Source organism: Ambystoma mexicanum, chromosome 1q (assembly GCF_040938575.1).
Source record: "Ambystoma mexicanum isolate Mex_15411 chromosome 1q, UKY_AmexF1_1, whole genome shotgun sequence".
In the NCBI taxonomy this organism is placed as follows: Eukaryota; Metazoa; Chordata; class Amphibia; order Caudata; family Ambystomatidae; genus Ambystoma; species Ambystoma mexicanum.
In genome coordinates, this window is record NC_090922.1 from 120,600,284 (window position 1) to 120,619,685 (window position 19,402).

The window sequence follows — 19,402 nt, forward strand, 5'->3', positions numbered from 1 at the left end:
AGACAATGCGCGCAGGATGCTTCTTGCAAGCCTTTAAACTAAAGGTACGCTGTTTGAAAAGCAAATGAACTAGTGGTACGGTGTACTTATAGTTTATATTACACTTATATCCACCCCTCGTGCTAATTTAGTAGACTTGCTTTCAACGCCATTATGGCTTGGGCATTGGGTTGGATGCAACGTTCAGTTCTGGGGGTTTTCGGTTTGCGTGATCTGTTGCATTTGTTCGATTTGCAGAGTCTCATTGCACTGTGCACATGATTATATTAATTAAGGGGTAGTCAGTTGCTGGACTCTGAGTCTGTAGGTGTTTGGTGGCTTCTGCATAATTGCATATGGATGTTTGCATTACTCTATTCTGTAATTGTCTACCAAAAGGAACCTTTAACAGACTTACACTGCCACACACAGTCGCTGATTCGGTAGTCACACATTTTGCCAAAGAAAGGTTTCCTCGATCGGGACCCAGTGGAGTAACTTTGCTGAAAATGTTGGGGGGGGACATGACAACTGAAAGAAAGGGGCAGGTTGGAGGAAGTGCGAACGGTGGCTCTGAGGGAGAACACTAAATTACTACGCCGCAAGAATCCACTTCCGACGCTCTGTTAAAAATGTCAGAAGACTGGTGACGTATCTTTAAAATTAAACTCTAAAGACACTCCAGTCTTGTGAAACATATAACACTACAGTTAGTCTTTAGAATTCACTGCATTCTCAACAGTACAAAATCCTGCACCCCCCTACCTAAAGAGGGCCTGCAAGCAGCCTGAAGGGAGCTGGTGTTTGATTATTGCCACTAGAGCACCGACTCAAACAAGCATATGGCTATAATACAAAATGGATGCCTGCAAGATTTTAAAACAGCACATTAGGTTGCTTATTCTGATTTCACCAATTACTTGCAACAGTCTGACTCATTAAAATTAAGGTAATGAAAGGTAAGGTAATAAAATTAAGGTGTTCAAATGACAATAAGCAGTACCGTACAGAGCAGGAGGTCAAACAGGGACGTTTGTCAGTGGGATGCCACTCCAGTCCGGCACCTCAAAGGCGGTGCCCAACGGAAAAGGTGTCCAACTGGTAGGACAATGTGTGCCAAGCAATTCCTGCTCAGAACGCTTATTGTCCTGGTAACAAGCCCCCTATCCTTTCCGAACGGTATAGGTGTCCCACTGACAGGACAATGTTTCATTGAGTTCCGGCAAGCAGAGGGTCTTCACATTGCTCTGTGTCAATAGAGCATTACACTGTGAGCCACTAGTCACTGATGAGAGGGAGGGGGCGACTATTAGCAGGGACTTTTGTCCCTTTAGAAATGGGTATGCGAGGGAGTGATCAGAAGTGAGAAGGGTGCATAATGTTGCATATTTCATGAAATAATTACTATAGCTTTAAAACCCAATGGGGATTAGTGAGGCTCAAGTTGATCTGCATGATGGTATTGTGACTTTGCATTCAGGATGGGGAGAATAAAACTAAAGCCATACTTTCATTCTTCGACATATTTCGATGACAATGTATGTAGTGTACAGTTAGTTTACTATGGAAGGCTAGCTTATTATGTAATGTGGTTTGCTTCCAAGGCATTGCCAGAAATAACTATTTAAGCACTTGAAATGCAAAGCAAAACCTTAATACATATCTATATCAACTAAACCTGGGAAGATGTGCACAGTTGCTTAAATCAGTTTCACCATTTAACCAAAGTGTGTGGTCCTGGGCAATATATTTAATCACATTGTGTCTTATCTGAACCTCAGTACGTGATTCTGATTTACTTCAAAGCTTATGTTAATATATCATGCTATTATAATAAAAAAAGCCTAATGACTATAGTTTCTCCATATATAACAAAAGTGCAATGTGGGTATTGTACACCACAAAGGTTTTTGCCACTTGGCTTACTTCTGGCAACTTATTCCAAAGTCGCTTCCCTGGTGCCTCCACGTATCTAAGACTAATGATGCGCATTGCAATGTTTTTTCTGTGAAGTCAATACTGTTGGTGCAATCCATATGCAAATTAGGAGGTTTCCATGTATTTTGCCCCAGAGGGGCTGAACAGAACTCCAATAAATGGCGTTCCTGCATCTGCAATGAGCCTGCAGTTTTATATTTATTATGTGTAAAAATGCCATCTGCCACTAATGTTACCAAAAAAAGTGGTCTGGGCCAGGGTTGGTTTGGGGGTGTGAATGAAACTATTACACGCACTGCATTCCGTGACTCACCTCACCCCTCAATCTTGCAATGCTGGATTCTCCCCTGATACCAAATGTGATTGTCAAAATGTGCCCCCTCACTAGGGTCAGCCTGCAGCCCAGCCTTCCAACAAATATACACTCAGCTGGAGCCTGGCTGGGCCCCTCAGCCAGACTCAAGCTGTCCCATTACATGATCAATAAATGTGGTGGCCAAAATGTGACCCCCCCCCACCCACCGGCTATCCCACCAAAAGATGGGGGGAACAAAAAGGCATGTCCTAAAAGTTGGGGGGACCTGTCCCCTCACCCCAACCCCCCCATGCCCTCTATAATTACGCCCATGCAAGTCTGGTACTCTTTCTGAGTTGGATCTCTTTTGAAAGAGGACAAGCAGACCGAAGATAACGAGTAAATATTAAGGAAATAATTTTAAATTGCGTAACTAATGCATAACCGATGCCTTCAAAAAGAGAAGTCTGGCCTCGCGCCCCTGGTGTAAGAACTCGGCCCCCTGCTGAACAGCGCCCTCCCTCGGCACGCTTCAGGGGCTTGGAGATCTTTTGTCTTTTTGTTTTGAAAACAAAAAGCAGCAGCGGTTGGGAAGATCAAGTGTAGATTTAGAAAAAAGTTGCCTAAAAAGGACTGGCGCAGCTGCAAAACGTACTCCCTTCAACAGAGTCGCTAAAGCTGGCTGGGCTCGGCGAAGCAGGCCGCCAAACCCTGCTGCAAAAAACTGAGCGTGAAAATCGGTGCTGGATTGGAAAGTGAGAGACTCGTCCTGGACCTGTGTGATTCCATCTGCTTGGTTTCATTATGCATGGCGGAGGCTGCCCAGCGTTTGACATTTCAGACCCTGCCAGCCATAAACAGACCCGACGTGTTTACTTTGCTTTTCTTCCCTTCTCACTATTGAATTTAGACCAGTGGAGTACTGAGCAGGCTGCTACATCTTAGGTCAACAGGGCAGGCTGACGTTAGTGGAAGGGAAGGCTAGAATTGCCGAACCCCCATAAAACCGAGTATTTCAGGTTTTCACAGTGACCGCAGACATATATAAATAATCCGCAATTAAATTGCTTATTTGACTATTTATCGTATTCTACACATCCTGAAAGCCTCACTGACATTCAAAGTTAGGAAGAGTGAGGTAGATTTCCAAGACTAGACAATTGTCATGATATGCAAAGATTAACGTTTTTGAGGTGCATCCTGTCAAGTCTTGGTAGATATCCCTGTAGGGCAGTGTCTTAAGGGGGATGAAAAATCGAATGGAGGGGGCTAAATGCTGGGCATGGACTAAAGGGGCTACTTGTCCCAAACAATACATCATGGGACCCTGAGACTATGCATTTAGTGTCACTCAGCATACATTCAGGTGATCTTGTTTGCGTCCAGTTAGCATATTGTACATTCACCCCAGACCTGTTTATAAGTAATTTGCTTTGGAAAAAAATGTAAAAAAAAGTTCAGTATATAAACAGTTCACTGTAGGTAAATGGACCTAATTCTGTAAATAAATCACCTATGAGAAAGGGGAAGGGAACAAATTGCACCAATGTGGGTTCCTTGTGCTTTGCATAAAATCCAATTGCATTTTGGGAAAATAGGCATGACTGCAGATTTTTGTATATGACATATATGTCTGTTATTGTGATGTAAGCATGCCTTCCTCCTGAACATGCAAAGCATTTTATAGGGTGGTTCCGAAGGTGTGGGAGGTGCTTCTTACAAGTCGGCAGATTGGTTGTTGCCCAGAAGGGGAAGTTACAGGTCACCGCCGACAAATCGGATTGGTTAGAGAAGGGTTGGGATATGTATACTATGGGAAACTTCTGCATATGTCACACAATGACCTATCCTCATTTAAGGAGGATTGGGGTGCCCTCGCGGAGCACCAGGCAATGGAGGGTCGCCCGAGATAAACTGATGCTGAACGTGGGGCTGAGTGGGGACTTTGTTGGGGGAAATTAATGGGTTGTTAACCTTTTCTTTAGCAATTGGTTGGACCAAGTAAACCCAGCGAGAACTTTATGGGGTAGTTTTTTATCTGAATTCCGGTGGGAATATGTTGGCTGGGGTATAATTCCCCCTTCTAATGACCCCCCCACCTGTTAAACAACCACCTATGTCTGAATGACGAGAAAACAGAGATTCTGTTGGTGGGCACCCCTACCTCACTGGAGAAACTCTGAGAGGAATTTACCTCCTTCCTCATTGACGGTCTATGGATACAAATCTCCTCCTCAGTGAAGACACTCGGGGTACACCTGGACTCTACTCTCTCCTTCACCAAGCAAGTGAGTTTGATCTCGTCCTCGGCCGCATACACAACAAAACCTATCAACGCTGCCAGACATTTCCTCTACCCAGATAACTGCCTAACCATTGCAAGAGTGATCATTGGAGCAAGACTTGACTACTGCAATTTCCTGCTCGCCGGAACGTCTCAACGCAGTGTGAACAAACTCCAAGTCATCCAAAATAATGTGCTTAGAGCAGCCTTGAATATTTCTTTTGGCAGATCATCTGAAGACTTTGAAAGGAGTAACAAGAAGAACTCTTTTGGACCATGGCTGAAGGTACAGTCTGCCTTACTGCTTACGCCAGGGAAGGAAGGCCAGGATATCCATAGAGGGAAGCAAAATCCCTCCCCTTAACATCTCCCAAGGAACAGAGGGAGATACTGAATCCAGAGAACCCTACAGCAGCTCCAGAACCGGTACCTAGTCAGCACCCAGCATTCCCTGATAGGCTCTGCAAACAAGCTTCCTAGGTGGGAAGTGCGAGAGATTCTCTAAACCAAACTCAGACAAGGCTGATGCCTGCAACACTCTCCTCAGCTTTGGGCTGCGATTCTAAAGGACGACACAAGCCCAGTGAAGAAGCTAGGAGTGCCTCAAAAAGCATCAACTAGCGTTCGCCTTACAGGACATTTTCGAGCCGAGTCGGTAAGGTTGCCTGAGACGCATCGACCAGTGATTCAGACCTGCCGCCCAGCACTGAGACACCAATTCCTGACCCCGAGCCACTGTGTAGGCCAGCCTGCAGCTGTCCATCCAGCCTCGCTCACCAAACTGACTGCTGCCTGATGCCCGCAGTTGTCTCCCATCTTGAACTCTGTTGCAGAAGCGGCAAAGTGCCCTGAAAATGACTCGATGCTGTCAAGCACCAAGATCATCCCAAGCACAAGGTACATTGTGGTTCCGTCCGCCTGGTCCTTCTCCGAAGGCTCCTAGTGATATTTTACAACCCATTGCTCCCTTTGTATTGAAACCAAGTATCCTTGAACTGTTGGGATTAATTACTTTACCAACTACCCTCCTGTCAGTATCCAGGGTGCATCCCCTTTCCTTCTTGAAACTGTCTGTCCTCTGCATTCCTTTACAGGGTGGGTTGTATTTTATAGTGGACTATTACTGTCTGTTGTGATAATAATAAAGTAGATATTTGTATACAACCTTGAGTGGACAGTCCCTTTTATCATTGGGTAATCATTGTATTTTCGTTGTGTTGCAACTAACCAACCTAGAACCTTACGGAGATAAGCCTGCCGTTCTGTCCAAGTTACCAGAATTGGACAAAGAGCTTCATAATTTGATTGTGTTTCCAATCTGTTTGGATCCATTCAGGTGTACTAGAGGTGCGGGCCTGATTGATGGTTTACAAACTGATATATATCCCTGGACCACTGGTGCCCCAGAAGTAGATTTGTCACAGATGCACCATGTTATTCTGTATGTTAATGCGATCTTACATTCTTACATTTTCACATGTTATTTGTGTTATGCTATACTTTGATATGTTGTTTCTGTAATGTTTGTTATGATGCATACACGTCAACATTACCAATTCCATTTGGGATATGCTAGCCCTGTTCTTGCATTCTGGCCCTTGTTGTCCTGGAATTCCAATGGGGAAATCCAGGACTATGTGTCCCAGAATGCAAAGGTGAAATCAGGACCGGACAAACATCCCCCTAATTAAATGCTATGATAAGTGTTTTTATGTCACGCTTGTTTTTTGATATGATGATATTCCATGGTATGTTGTTACATTATGCTATTCTGTGCTACAGGAGCAGAAGCAACCGCCAAACTCAATAAGAATCCAAGCACCGGACCCTCACGTGGCCTCCAAGACCTGCTCCGAGCATCCCTAACATAAACCTGGAAGAGGCGTAGGTATTGATTGCAGTTCACCCACATGAACGGGCGAGCGCACGAATTCATGAACTCAAAAGAAACTGTGTGGCCCACATCAGCCTTTATAACTGCACCAGGTGGAAAGAGAGAGGAGGAAGCTGAAACAGCTGCCTTAATTGCCCAGAAGCCAAGTAATCGACCATCTCTGGCCTTCCTGACCTGTCCACAGTGTCAATACTGGCAGGGTAGAAGAGGCCCAGGGACTGGCTGCGTGACACCCACGTGATGCACCAACTCCGGAACTGAAAAATAATACTGTGCTCTGTTATGAATTCCCTTTGATTAGTCACAGTAAGGACATTAAGGAGACTCAGGAGCAGAGGCATAGCGAGGAGGTGGGTAAGGGGGCTATAGCCCCATGTCTTTTGGTTGTAGCCCCGGATAGAATCTGAGGAGCTACAACCAAAAGGCTAGCTAGCCCCCAGTCCCAACAGCTCTGACATTAGTGTAGCCCCAGGTCTTTTCCAGACGTAGCAACACCCGTGCAGAAACTGCCAGATGCACAATGAGACCCCTGGACGTGGTAAATGGGGATCTCTCAGAGCCTCTGTCCCCTCCCTAGTCTACAGTGTGGGCTCGGAGAAACTGTGGGGACATGGAGAGTGTTACGGCAGCTGTGGGATGGCTCAACAGTCAAGGAACCTGAAACGGTTACAGAAAGGGATGAAGACTTAAAATTCGTAAAGCCTGACCTTTCCTCTAACTTGACGGCTCTAAGCTTCTGGTATATTCTTTAATCTTCTTGCGCCTATTTCACTGTTCCTGTCTTCGCTTTGCACCACCTGCTTCACATCTTAGACCCTTACACCTATCCATAACTCATCTATTCGCCTCCTTTTTCCCCCTTGCGGACAAAAAAGGTCTCCTGTTTGCCTGTTTATAAGCATGTCTTCATTACCACAGTCCTCCATCCAAATGAGTCAAGAACCACCATCCTTAACCACTTTGGCATGCCTGTCAGTAACTGATAACACAGACCCTCTCGACGCATTAACCCCTAAGAACATCACCAACTCCCAGGGGGATCTCCCTGTCCTTCTGCCTTGCATTGCAGAGTTAAGATGTCCTCATGCCCCATTCCGCACCTACCAGACGCCCAGCAAGGAAGCACCCTTTGCTACAATAGTTAAACACACTCTCTACTCATAGCTGGTTTTCTTTATGTTCAGTTGACCTATCATTGCCCGGGCCTTCACGTTGCCGCAGATTTTACTGCCAGGCCTTTGAAGGCTTGTTTGAAGCTATGGGATTTGCTCGGGGTTATGAAGTCCACTGGCTGGGCTGATCTGACAGGTGGGTGTCAGCTTTGCCAAGGGAAGCAGGTGTAGCCACAAGCCAGGTGATACATGGGGATATCATGGGGAGGATCCTTGCTTACTGCCAAAATGCCGGATATGGCACGCAGGAGCTTGTCGCACTATTGCCATGGAAGCTCTTGCAGCTTTAAGAGACTAGGTTGTTAGGGCCAATAACAATGATTAGGGAACATCCATCCCACATAGAACGTTGGCAATGAACCTCACCATCTTCTGAAAAGTGCTCGCAGGTCTTGTTCTGAACATATAAAATGACCTCACTATGACAAGAAATTGCCATGGTTCTCCCTTGGATGGAACATGAGAGGTGACAATTCTTGCATTCAGTTAACCACACCGACCAACTCATAGACAACAAAGAAAGCAAAATCTAAAGTGATCAATATTTAATATTAGCGCAAAGGGTTTGTATTCTTTCCTTAAAGATGTTTATCTAACTGGGACCCCCCAGCATGATCACCGGCAACACTTTCGGCAGCTCCCTCATAAAGCAGCCCCAATAACCACCGTAACCGTACTGTCCCTCATACCCTCTGAGAAAGCACAGATGAAGACCAGCCTTCAGCATATCTTAACCGCCTACGGATAAAACAACAAGCCAGTAGGACACCGGGGATCCTAGTCATTGAAACCACAGTCAAGCCAACGCCACTCAACACATCTACTAAACGGAATCCTTCTATAGGGACAGACTCTCCCAAAACCGAAGGACTATTAGACCCGCTCAACTGAAAAACACATGTTTATCAAATTACTACACATAGAAACGACAGTCCCAAAAAAATATTTGCCAGGTAATCCTGTCCAGTACTCAGGTACTCAACATCTGCTCGTTATCACTATCACATGCACAGGCCTCTCATCATTTGCTAAGAGTGCTTTCTATGTCAAAGTCCAAGCACCATTTGCAAGGCATTGCCTCGTTCCCCTGCAATCTTAGCATTTAGTTGTTATTACTGTCAATGGCTCGTGTATTCCCCACATTTGAAGGATTTTTCCATTGCATGGCAACGCACTTGCCCTGGTTTCCTAGCATTACCTTTATATGCCTAGCTCCTTGCATCCTTTGATTGGAATCGGCATCGCATGCCCAGGTACTCACACCATTTGCCCTGCATCGGATTCCAAGATAATCACACAAACGGACATTGCTTGGCATCTTATGTCTGCATACTTACACTCTGTGCCAGATATTATTATCATTCTGTCAGGATCTTCTCTTTTTCTTGTCCGGATAAAAGGAGGATCCATCAGCACGGCCACCATGCTGCCACTATATGCAAATCAGTGAGGTGCAAAATGACTCTGATAAAGGAATGCCAGTAGGAGAGTGTGCACCTGTTAAAGCAAAAGAAAACAAATCCGATTGAAGTTTCAGCCAAGAACACACATGGATCCTGCACTCCTGCTGCTCCTAGTACTTCTCAAACTATTTTGTCGCATTCTCCCCGGACGTTCAGGCTCTGGAAGTGGAATCGCCATATGTATCACTCTTCTTAGACCGCCCACCCACCTCCTCCTTCCCTTCCTCTCTATTCTTCCTTCAAGTATTATTTTATTTCCTTTCTTAACATTACTGTCTTTCCTTGTTGGTGATTTTAATCTATCTTTATCTTCACACTACTGAGTCTTCCCTCCAATGAATTACTACCTACTACAGAATTGTTCCAACCCAATCAGTTTACATCTCCCGGACTCTTAGTTCTGGTTCCTTCTTTCACCTGATCTTTTCTAACTTTTTCTCTGTTTCCTCTATTTATGTTTTTCCCTTTCTCGTTGCTGATCTCTACCTTTTGTCTTTTTCATTTAGTTTTCCTTCTTTGTCATCCTTTGCCCCCTCTTCTGCTTCTTTTTAAGGTGTGATTTACACTGCCTAGACACTGTATTTTTTGCTGCGGTTTGTCATTCTCCTCCTCCTTTTCCTGCTTTAACTGCTCTTCACCCTGACTCCTTTTTTCCGTCACATTCTTTAGGCCACTCTTGAATCCTCAATCTCTACTTCTGACTTTGCTTCTGGTTTTACCTCTAAAATTGAGGATCTACACTCATCTTTCTCTTGGGGCCCCTCTATTTCTTCTTCTGCTGCTTCTATTTTGGCTTCTTTTTCTCCTGTCTGAGGTTTCACTTAAAATTTTACTTCAACATTCTAATCAATCTCTGTCTACTTTTGATCCTTTTCCACTTTTCTTATTCCTTCAGTGTAAACTCATCTTCCTTCCTACCTGACTGAGCTATTTAATTTTATCCACGTTCTTCTCGTGTCTTACCTCTTTCTTCCCAGCATGCTTATACCTTTCCTATTCTTGAGACATCTTCTCCAGATCCCTGTGTCGCCTTCAACTGCCATCCTATGTGTCTTCTTCCTCTGCTTTCTAAAGCCTTTCTATCTTAACACTCTCTGCTCACTCGACTCAAGTTGCACATGTCTAACTTCCTCACCTCTCTTCTTATTCTACTGCACCTATTTGCAATGTTTGATGTGGTGTACCATACATTTCTTTGGTCTTCTCTCTGTTCGCTTGACATTTTGGGTACTGCTCTTTCTTGGTTTTCTTCCTATCTATCAAATTATTCCTACTCAGTCTATAGCGATAGTGTTCATTCTTCTAGTTCTCCCTTATGCTATGGCATTCCCAAGGCTCTGTCCTCCAGCTCTCCTTTTCATTCTTTACACCATTCCTCTTTTACCTAGTATCCATTCTTTGATTTGAATGGTCCCATTCGTGCTAATTGTGAGATTTATGTTTCTTCAGCGCCCTTTCACCATGTTCATTCCTCATTTTCTGACTTTTGTAATGCCATTAAGTCCTGGATGCATGCTTATTCTCTCCATCTTAACTCGTCCAAGACTAAGCTTTGACTCACCCCTTCTCCTCATGGTTGTCCTCCTTCTCCTACATCTATTTTCTTTCCTCTTGCTTCTCTTTCCAACTCATCTTTTGATCTTAAACTTTGTATTACTTTTGATTCTTCTCTTTCCTTTGTTCTCATTTTTTGTCCATTCCTGTTAATATTAACATTACACCATCTGCCAGATGAGTTCTTTTCTCACCTGTTTGGCTACCAGGATTCTTCTTTTCTCAGGTGGATTATTCTTGTCTCTTCTCCTTGACTTCCCATCATATGTTCTTTCTTTTTCACCTCCGGTTGCAATTCTTCTATTGGTTTTGTCTTCCAGCTTCTGCCTCAGCCCTCAAACTCTACTTCTCTAGCCACTATTGGCAGGCTTTCCTTTTTGCATTAATGTCATGTCTTGGCTCCCATGTACTTTTGTCCCATGTTTTCATTTATTCCATTTTGCTATGCTAAGGGATTTTGTGTAGCGTACTGACACCATTGGGATGGATTTCAAGCATTGAGGATAACTTATCCTTCCTAAACATAATGGTATCACATGTTCAGCAGGAAACTCAGAGATGTTTAAATAAATAAGTGTTTCACTTTTTTCTAAAACTGAAGTGGGTTTCAAAGAGTTGCTGCACAAATGGAAACGGTCTTTTTGCGAAAAAATTTAAATTCTAGATTTTGGTACAATCAACAAAGGAAGAAATGAAGATCCAAGAGGTGAGTACCTGATGAGCGTAGTGCAGATAAAATTGGGACCAGTGTCAAGCTCTGTGGATTATCCATTCAGTCTTAATCTCAAAATGACTTTCATAGGTAGCAAGTGAAGCGAGCACAAGGTAGGCATCACATAGTAAAACTTATGAAGCCTCATCAGTAACCAGGCTGCCAGATTCTTAAAAGTTTGAAGGTGACTCATATGGAATTTTGGTAGGCCAGGATGGAAAGGACTAGTCCAATAGTAACACGAACCAATGGAAAGATATGCCACAGAAGCTGTAGAGTGGGTATACCTTTACTGACCATAGGACTGGCCTAAGATTCCAACGTCAGTTCAAAGTCAAGAAGTATACTGACGTTCTTTGCCTTAGTAGATGGTTTAGTACAGCTTCCTATAACTGAATGCAATAAAGGACCTTATCACCAGAATTAATTTTGTTCTTGGACGATTCATCATGAGACTGTTAGGCTGCATCCATTTACTTAAAACCACAAGCCATTCCCTAAAAGTGGGAAATCCAAGGATTGACCCTTTTCAAGGTGGAAAATTTGGAAACTCAGGGCCTTCTGAATAATTATAAACTGGAACGTTACACAAACAAAGTAATGAAGTAGGGGGCTAATAATGAAATTGAACAGAAATGGGGGGAGTGCAGTGCCCTGAGGGACCCCATAATACACAAGCCCCAGGTCTTTTAGAAGAAGGGAAGCAGCATTACCATTTCCATTTGAGCAGAGAGGAGAAATTATTATTATTATTATAACTTTTATAACACCGGAGATTGGTTTCTAAGCGTGGGGGTTGTGTTTCAAACCTGTGTTGCGTTGTCTTGCTTCCTAGACAAACATGTTGCCCCTGAGCTATCCACCCTCACAGAAAGGAGAACTATTTAAGAATCACACCTGGCTAGCCAATATCGGTCATTCCCATGTAATTCAGTTTATATGAAACTGTATCACTATGTTGGACAGATCAAAGAGTACCAAGTCTGTGGTAACCACCTGATCCGCCCTACTTTTCAGATCATCATGTTGGGTTCAACAATATGTCTATCGCACCTTGAAACCCTTGTGTATAGGCACGTTATGAATGTCATATCATATCAAAGTGAGTTCAGAATAATATGAGTTTCAACATAATCTTCCAGCTGCTGAGTGACCGCTCTTTTGATTAACTTTGCAAAATAGGCAATTTGGAAATTGGCCAAAGATTGACTGTGTCGGTTGGATCTGCTAATACCTTTTTCAAATGAGGGGTAACAACTGCTAGTTTCAGACTGTCAGGAAATAACCCTGGGTCAGTGATTTAGGATATTCATTTAGGGTGTTCTTACCACACTATATTTAGCTAAAGTTTTAACATTTTTGACGGATAGGGTGACTTCAAGATTTTACTTGATGACATCTACTGAGATTTGGTAACAGGTTCAAAATGAAAGATCACTGCTTGGTGTGAGTGGTGCAGTTAGGCACATTTTAGAACTGTATCTTGGAGTACATTTTTGTAGTTCCTCATTGGAAATTGTGGCAATGTCATCACATAATGATTGGGAGGGCAATAGTTAATGTCTTTGGATCACCAACTTCCTGAATTATACAAAAACGTGCTTTCTGAGATGAGCCAGCTTTACCGATCCTATCCTGGTGGTATAACTTCTTCGCTTGAGTTATTGATTTTCTGTTGAGCCTGTTAAATCTTAAGAGATAGTCATAAAGGCTGGGTGGAAATTACTTCTCCATATATGATCCACTTTCTTCTTTTCTCACTTGAGAAGAAGCAGGCCCTTAGTGTACTACCCAATTGCTCAGCCTTTCCTGTGAGTACTGGCTTTGTTAATGGGAATAAATTCGACTAGGATGCGGCAAAGCTGTTCTGCAAAGGCAGCATATTTTCCCCCAGTTATAACTTCACTAGGTTGACCCAAATATTCTAAATTATGGGTTAAAGCTCCATGAAAGCCAGAGTCTCCGAAATTGTCTAGGCCCTTCCATGATTATTCTTTCAGGGGGAGTGTTACTGAGGCCTTTATATAATCTAATAATAAGACTGAATAGCCAGATCATAACAGTGGGAGTGGAAAGAGAAAGTGTCATCATGACAGACTATAATATCCAACAGAAAAAAATGGTTGATCAAAAAAACTCAAACTAAAACCTAATCAACATCACAACATAATGTGTATGTGAACTAATTTAAACAAGCAAGGAGTTGTGTGGAATTAACAACTAAAAATCCCTAACTGAAAAAATTGACTTAAATTAAATTAATGTGTAGCCAGGGGGAGACCAGATGAATCAATTTGATGTAATTGTCTCCCGACTACTTCCAAAATCACTGACCGGTTTTGATGTTAATAATTTAATTACAAAGTCTTCATCAGGGGAGAAAATACCAAACCAAAAACAAACATGTTGGGGATATATGAATCACAAATTGTACAACCAATTATGCAGTCTAGTATAAGGAACTAATTCAAACTATACTTACAGTTCAATCAAGGCCATACAATGCAAGGAGGCCTATAAATTGGCAGGAAACCAGCAAGGAATGAGGAAATCTGCATGGAAAATTGGGCCATTAACTAAAAGTACACTCTCCACAAGAACACCTATAGCCCCAAGAGAAATCGAGAAGTCAGAGCACCAACCTAATACACCAAAGATCATGCCCAACGACATTATAAGTGGATACTTGAAGAACATAATACTCATTTCAAAGATGTCCAAATAACCATAGCATCACCATATTGACATAGAAACGTTCATAACACCTCAGGAGTGCTCTCAAAAATCCCCCAAAGTAACAACACTAAAACAGAAAACACCATAACCTACAACCATAGCAGTGTTATTAAATACAACACAGAAAAATACCTAAAGCAGCATTACCATTGCCCCAGGTAATTGGCAGACCAAATGGCCAGGCGCACAGCCAGCTTGCTTGTGCATTCAGTGGTAAGACACAATGGTCCAGTCTAAATCACCACCGTATTGCTACAATAACAATAGTGTGAAGTAGCCTATTGCTGGGTGAATGGCCCCAGCAGAAATGTGCGCACTGCATGGAGAAACAGCAGAAAACAAGAAATGAATCAATAAACTGCAAGTTGGACAATGGATTGGTTATACCAAATTGTACCAGAGCAAACCCAACCAGGGTTATCAAAATATGAACATGGGTATCTGATCAGGAGAAAAGGAAGGCTTACCAAAAATGGGACGCTGTTAAATTGTCCAAAATAGCACAATGATGGGCAGGAAACCGCTGTGAGACACACTGACAACAATATTTCAAAACGTAGGGGAAGCCAAATATTGTGCATGGGTTTCGGCATCAAGGCACTGCATGTGAAGAAACACATAAATCATGTGTGAGCAGCCCAGTGTGTGGTGCCTTGCGGTACATATATAGATATTGTTTCAGAAGAGGGTGCTTCCTGCAAGGAAGCTCCTGGGTTAGTGTGTCCAGACCGGTGCATCCACACACATGCCGGTACTGCTGCATATATTTCTAAACACCTGAGCCGGAAACGCGTCTCAATAAGAACATTCACGCGAGGCCTGTGAGAGTCAGCGTTGATGTGCTGATAGTTATTAGCAGATGGCCATATTAGAATGAAAATGAACATACTATAAATGACCCCTGCACATTACGTTGTGTAATAAATTCAAAAATTAGACCACACAGAGCATGGAATAGCAGTGCGGAGGAAAACCAATAAACTGCAAAACAACTAATGAGACCAATTTGAGGAGACTGGCTGGGACCCACTTAAGATAGAAAGCTGGGCAAAGTGTTCAATGACAGTAATGGATTGCTGCACACCATACATATATACATATATATGTGGATAGCAACGGGCAAGGTTTATGACCCCTGAAGCTCAAGCAGGAATGTGCCAGGGCAATAGGTGTGAAGAGTGGTGGGCCGCATAGTTAACCAGTTCCTTTTACTACACTGCATAATTGGTTGTAAAATTTGTGATTTATATATCCCCAACATGTTTTTTTTAGGTTTGTTGTTTCCTCCCCTGATGAAGATGTTGCAATTAAATTATTAATGTCGAAACCGGTCAGTGCTTTTGGAAGTAGCCAGAAGACCACTACAACATCAAATTGAGTCATCTTGTCTCCCTCTGGCTACACATTTGTTTAATTTATGTCAATTGTTTAAGTTAGGGATTTTTAGTTGTGAATTTCACACAACTCCTTGCTTGTTTGAATTAGCTCATATGCAGAGTATATTGTGGATGTGTTTTTTTGTGTATATGGTATGACTGGATGTGATGTATGTGGTGTTGATTAGGTTTTAGTTTTTTTCATCAACAATTTTTTGCTGTTGTATGTACTATTGATGCATTCTTTTTTCCATACATTGTAAATACAATTTGATATTTTTTGGATTAAATATCTAAATTGATAAATATATTGTTCCAGATTTTATATTTCAGGTTTTTCTTATCTTTGTTCCCAGAATCTGGACGACAGGGAACCCTGCCTTTCTGTGTACCAAAATTATAATATCCAGCAATGTGAGTAGGTGTCCAAATCCACTGGTGTGAGTACACATCAGTCATTTCTTGTAGAAGAATTTTGAAAGGTAGATATTTCTGGGACTCTGTGAAGATTAAAATCTCTTTACCACAGTGAGGCTTTTGTACTGCATGATTATTCAGCTGCTAAGCCACACAAGAGGCATGCCAATCCTGGGTCACAACCTGGTGGAATATAGACTAACAATAAATACCTCCTAAGTGTTGGTTATAAGTGTCAGGAACACAGTAGTAATTCTCTACCTGAATAGTTCTCCATGTAAATGATTTGGTTGTGAAGTGTAGAGGGAAACGCCTGCCTTATATCCACCCCAGAGCAGTTCACATTGAGTATTTTGTTATCTTGTCCGACTGTGAAATGATGGCAGTCGATTCATCTCTTATCGTTGATTCTGTGATAAAAGTAATATCCAAATTGTATGTCTCAATGAGGTCAGCAATATCAGTGCAGTGTTCTATGCTGGAACGGGCATTCACCAGTTTAAAGGAGTTGTTGCTTATTTGTATAGCCTGCCACGTTAGCCACCATTAACTACTTTCTTTTTTATCTATTTGTATTAGCTTTTTTTCATTGGTATGGCATGGTATTGTTGATTTATAAAGTGCCTATACACAGGAAGTGTTTCAAAGTGCTCAAGGAGGGTGGGAACACGGGGGAAAAAACAACAGTCGCTCAAAGCATTTGAAATTCTGAGACGATAATGGTCTACACAGACAGAGTAAGTAAAAAAGGAATATTTAACAGTTTGGATACAGCAAATAGGCCTGACAGCGATTCTGCAGTTTTTATCAAGTACACATTAAGGGGTGAAGACAAGGAAACAGACAGACGATCTCCAGGCAGATCGTGCAAGTGCAAGACAGTCAAGGGAGGGGTTTCCAAGTGCACCAAGTGGTAGAGGCTGGGATAAGTGCGGAGGGAAAAGCTCTCTTGGATTTATTCAGAAGTGCAGTGAGGAGGATGGGGTGCAGGGCCCTGAGGCAAGTGCAAAGAGGACTGGTGGGGGTGACCGGAACATGTAAGACTCAGAGGTACACCAGGCGGCCAGTCAGCTAAGCTGTATTGAAGAGGAGGGAGAGATGGAAAGAGCTAGGTTAGCAGGATGGGGGGAGAGAGAATGAGGAGGAGAAGAGAAAGGTCTTCAGGAGTTTCCAGAACTTAAAAAGATCAGGCTCAAGACGAAGGGTGGCAGGGAGGCTATTCCAGAGGGAGGCACCTGATGAGGATAATGATCTCCCTCTGAATCTCTTCTTGGAGAATCGGCTCACTTGCAGAAGGTAGGAGGTAGATGAGGGGAGGGCTCGAGGGGGACAGTATTTAGGTAGGTAACGTTGCAGCTAAGTAGGTCCCAGGCTCCAGAAAGCCTTATGGACAATGCAAAGGGTCTTGAATTTGATCATTGCAGCCATGGGGAGCCAGTGAAGGGATTTCAGCGCCGGAGAGAAGCAGTATGTGGGCTTGAGACCAACGATAACTCTTGCGGTTCTGTTCTGGATGAGTTGCAGATGGTGCAGGAAAGACACGGGAAGGTTGAGGAAGAGGCTGTTTCAGTAGTCCAGCCTAGAGAGAACCAGGGCTCTGGAGACAGTGAGACACTGGTGGAAAGTGAGAAAAGGTAGCGTGCCTCTGAGGAGTTGTAGTTGATAGTTAGACTTTTTTGAGATGTCAGAAATATGAGAGGAGAAGGAGAGAGTGGAGTCGAAGATGACCCCAAGGTTTGTACCCTCGCAGGTGTGGGTGGGCGTGGGGCCAGGGGAGGCCGGCCAGAGTGAAAGAGGGAAAGCGGGAACAAGAGTCCCAATGCAAACTTCCTCAGTTTCACTGTCGTCGAGGCAGAGGTCGTTTGCAGCACACCATGACTGAATAACGGTCAGATATGAGTGAGGAGGAGGATAACGGCTGATGGTAGCACGAAAGATAGTTGCCTTTCATCCGCCAAACACTGGAAATTAGAGGTGAAAGTGGCGATCATACGTGCCAAGGTATCCATATAGATGTTGTAGAACCAGGGGGATAGGTTTCATCCCTGTGGAATGCAGCAGGTTGAGAGAGTGATAGTCGAGAGCAAGGCTCCAAGTTCCACCTGGGATGGGCGGTTGGAAAGAGAAAAGAGGTTAACCACACCAGAGCCTGACCTGTGATTCCCACGGTGTCACAAAGATGTGCGATCAGGATGTTGTGGTTAACCATGTCAAAGGCGGAGGAGAGATCAAGGAGAATGAGGATAGAGGGAGTGTTAGTGCCAAGATTTGAGAGTAGGTGTTCAGAACAGCAGGTTCCGTGCCTCTGAATGCTCTAAAGCCAGGCTGATGGTCATGGAAGCAGCCAGTTGATTCAGTGTGGAGGTTCAGCTGATAGATAGCTAACCTCTCAGGGAGTGTGCCCAGGAAAGGATTGATAGAGATCGGATGATAGTTTGCCGGAATGGAGGGGTCAGCAGAGGGTTTCTTGAGAAGAGGGTGCACATGGGAGTGCTTAAGAGCATTTGGGAAAACTCCAGTGGAAAAGGAGAGATTGCAAAGGTCAGCCAAGGCTGGGGCGAGGGAGTCAATGTTGTCCTTAATGGTTTTGGAGTGGTGAGGGTCAACTTGATTGGATGAGGTCTTCATAGACCGGACTTGTCTGGCAACCTCATCGGGTGTGACGGGTGAGAGAGAGGAGAGGTGAAGTGGCGGTGGGGCCAAAGGAGGCATCGGTGTTGGTGTGTGCTCTCATGTGGGGGGAAGGGAGGAAAGGATCTCTTGGGTTTTGGGGGTGAAGTGTGTTTCCAGGGCAGGGCAGAGGTCCTGGCAGGGTGTAACAGAAGAAGTAGCTGCTGCAGGATTGGCCAGTTCCTTGCTGACTTTGAAGAGTTTGGCCATGTTGTTTGATGCCGAGGAGCTGCTGACTTGAATAAAGACTCTTTTCTGGGAGCGGATGCAGAGACGATATTGCTTTTGAAGGAGGCGGCAGGCCAGTTTGTTAGAGGGTCCACCTGACGACTTCCATTTTCGCTCAGCTGCCCTACAACTGCGTTTAAGTTCAGCCAGATTGGAGTTGTACCAGGTACCAAGTCGTACCGTTCTCCCTGTGCCCAGCCCCGTTTCAGTTCTTCTACTCTTCTTGCTCCAAAACATTGGAAAGCTCTTCCTTTCTCTCTTTGGAGTCCAGCAGCCACCATGGCAACAAAGGAAGGGAGAAAAAAAGGAACAGCCCCTCATCTTGTCCCCAGCTGCTATAAATACCGCACTCAGACATGTCACAGGAAGTGCTTTGGAAGGCATACATCGTTGCCATTTGGTCTACTAGCAGATGGTTCCATTTAATAATTTGAAGCATCACTATGTGCGATGAGGAAGTCTAGTGAGGAAGTTTGTTTTGGCTTCTCCCTTTTCACAATGTGGGGTGCCATTTCATCAAGGATGTCTACCATTGCAGTGTGGAAATTGTTGTGACATTGTTTGCGCCATCATTTCTTTGTCATCATGTCCACACTTCTGCCAAACGTGCCAACTTTTCCCGAGTATGCCTTTGTGGCTTGCCACCCTTCCAAATATCTCTCACCTCCTAGCCTATCCCATGTT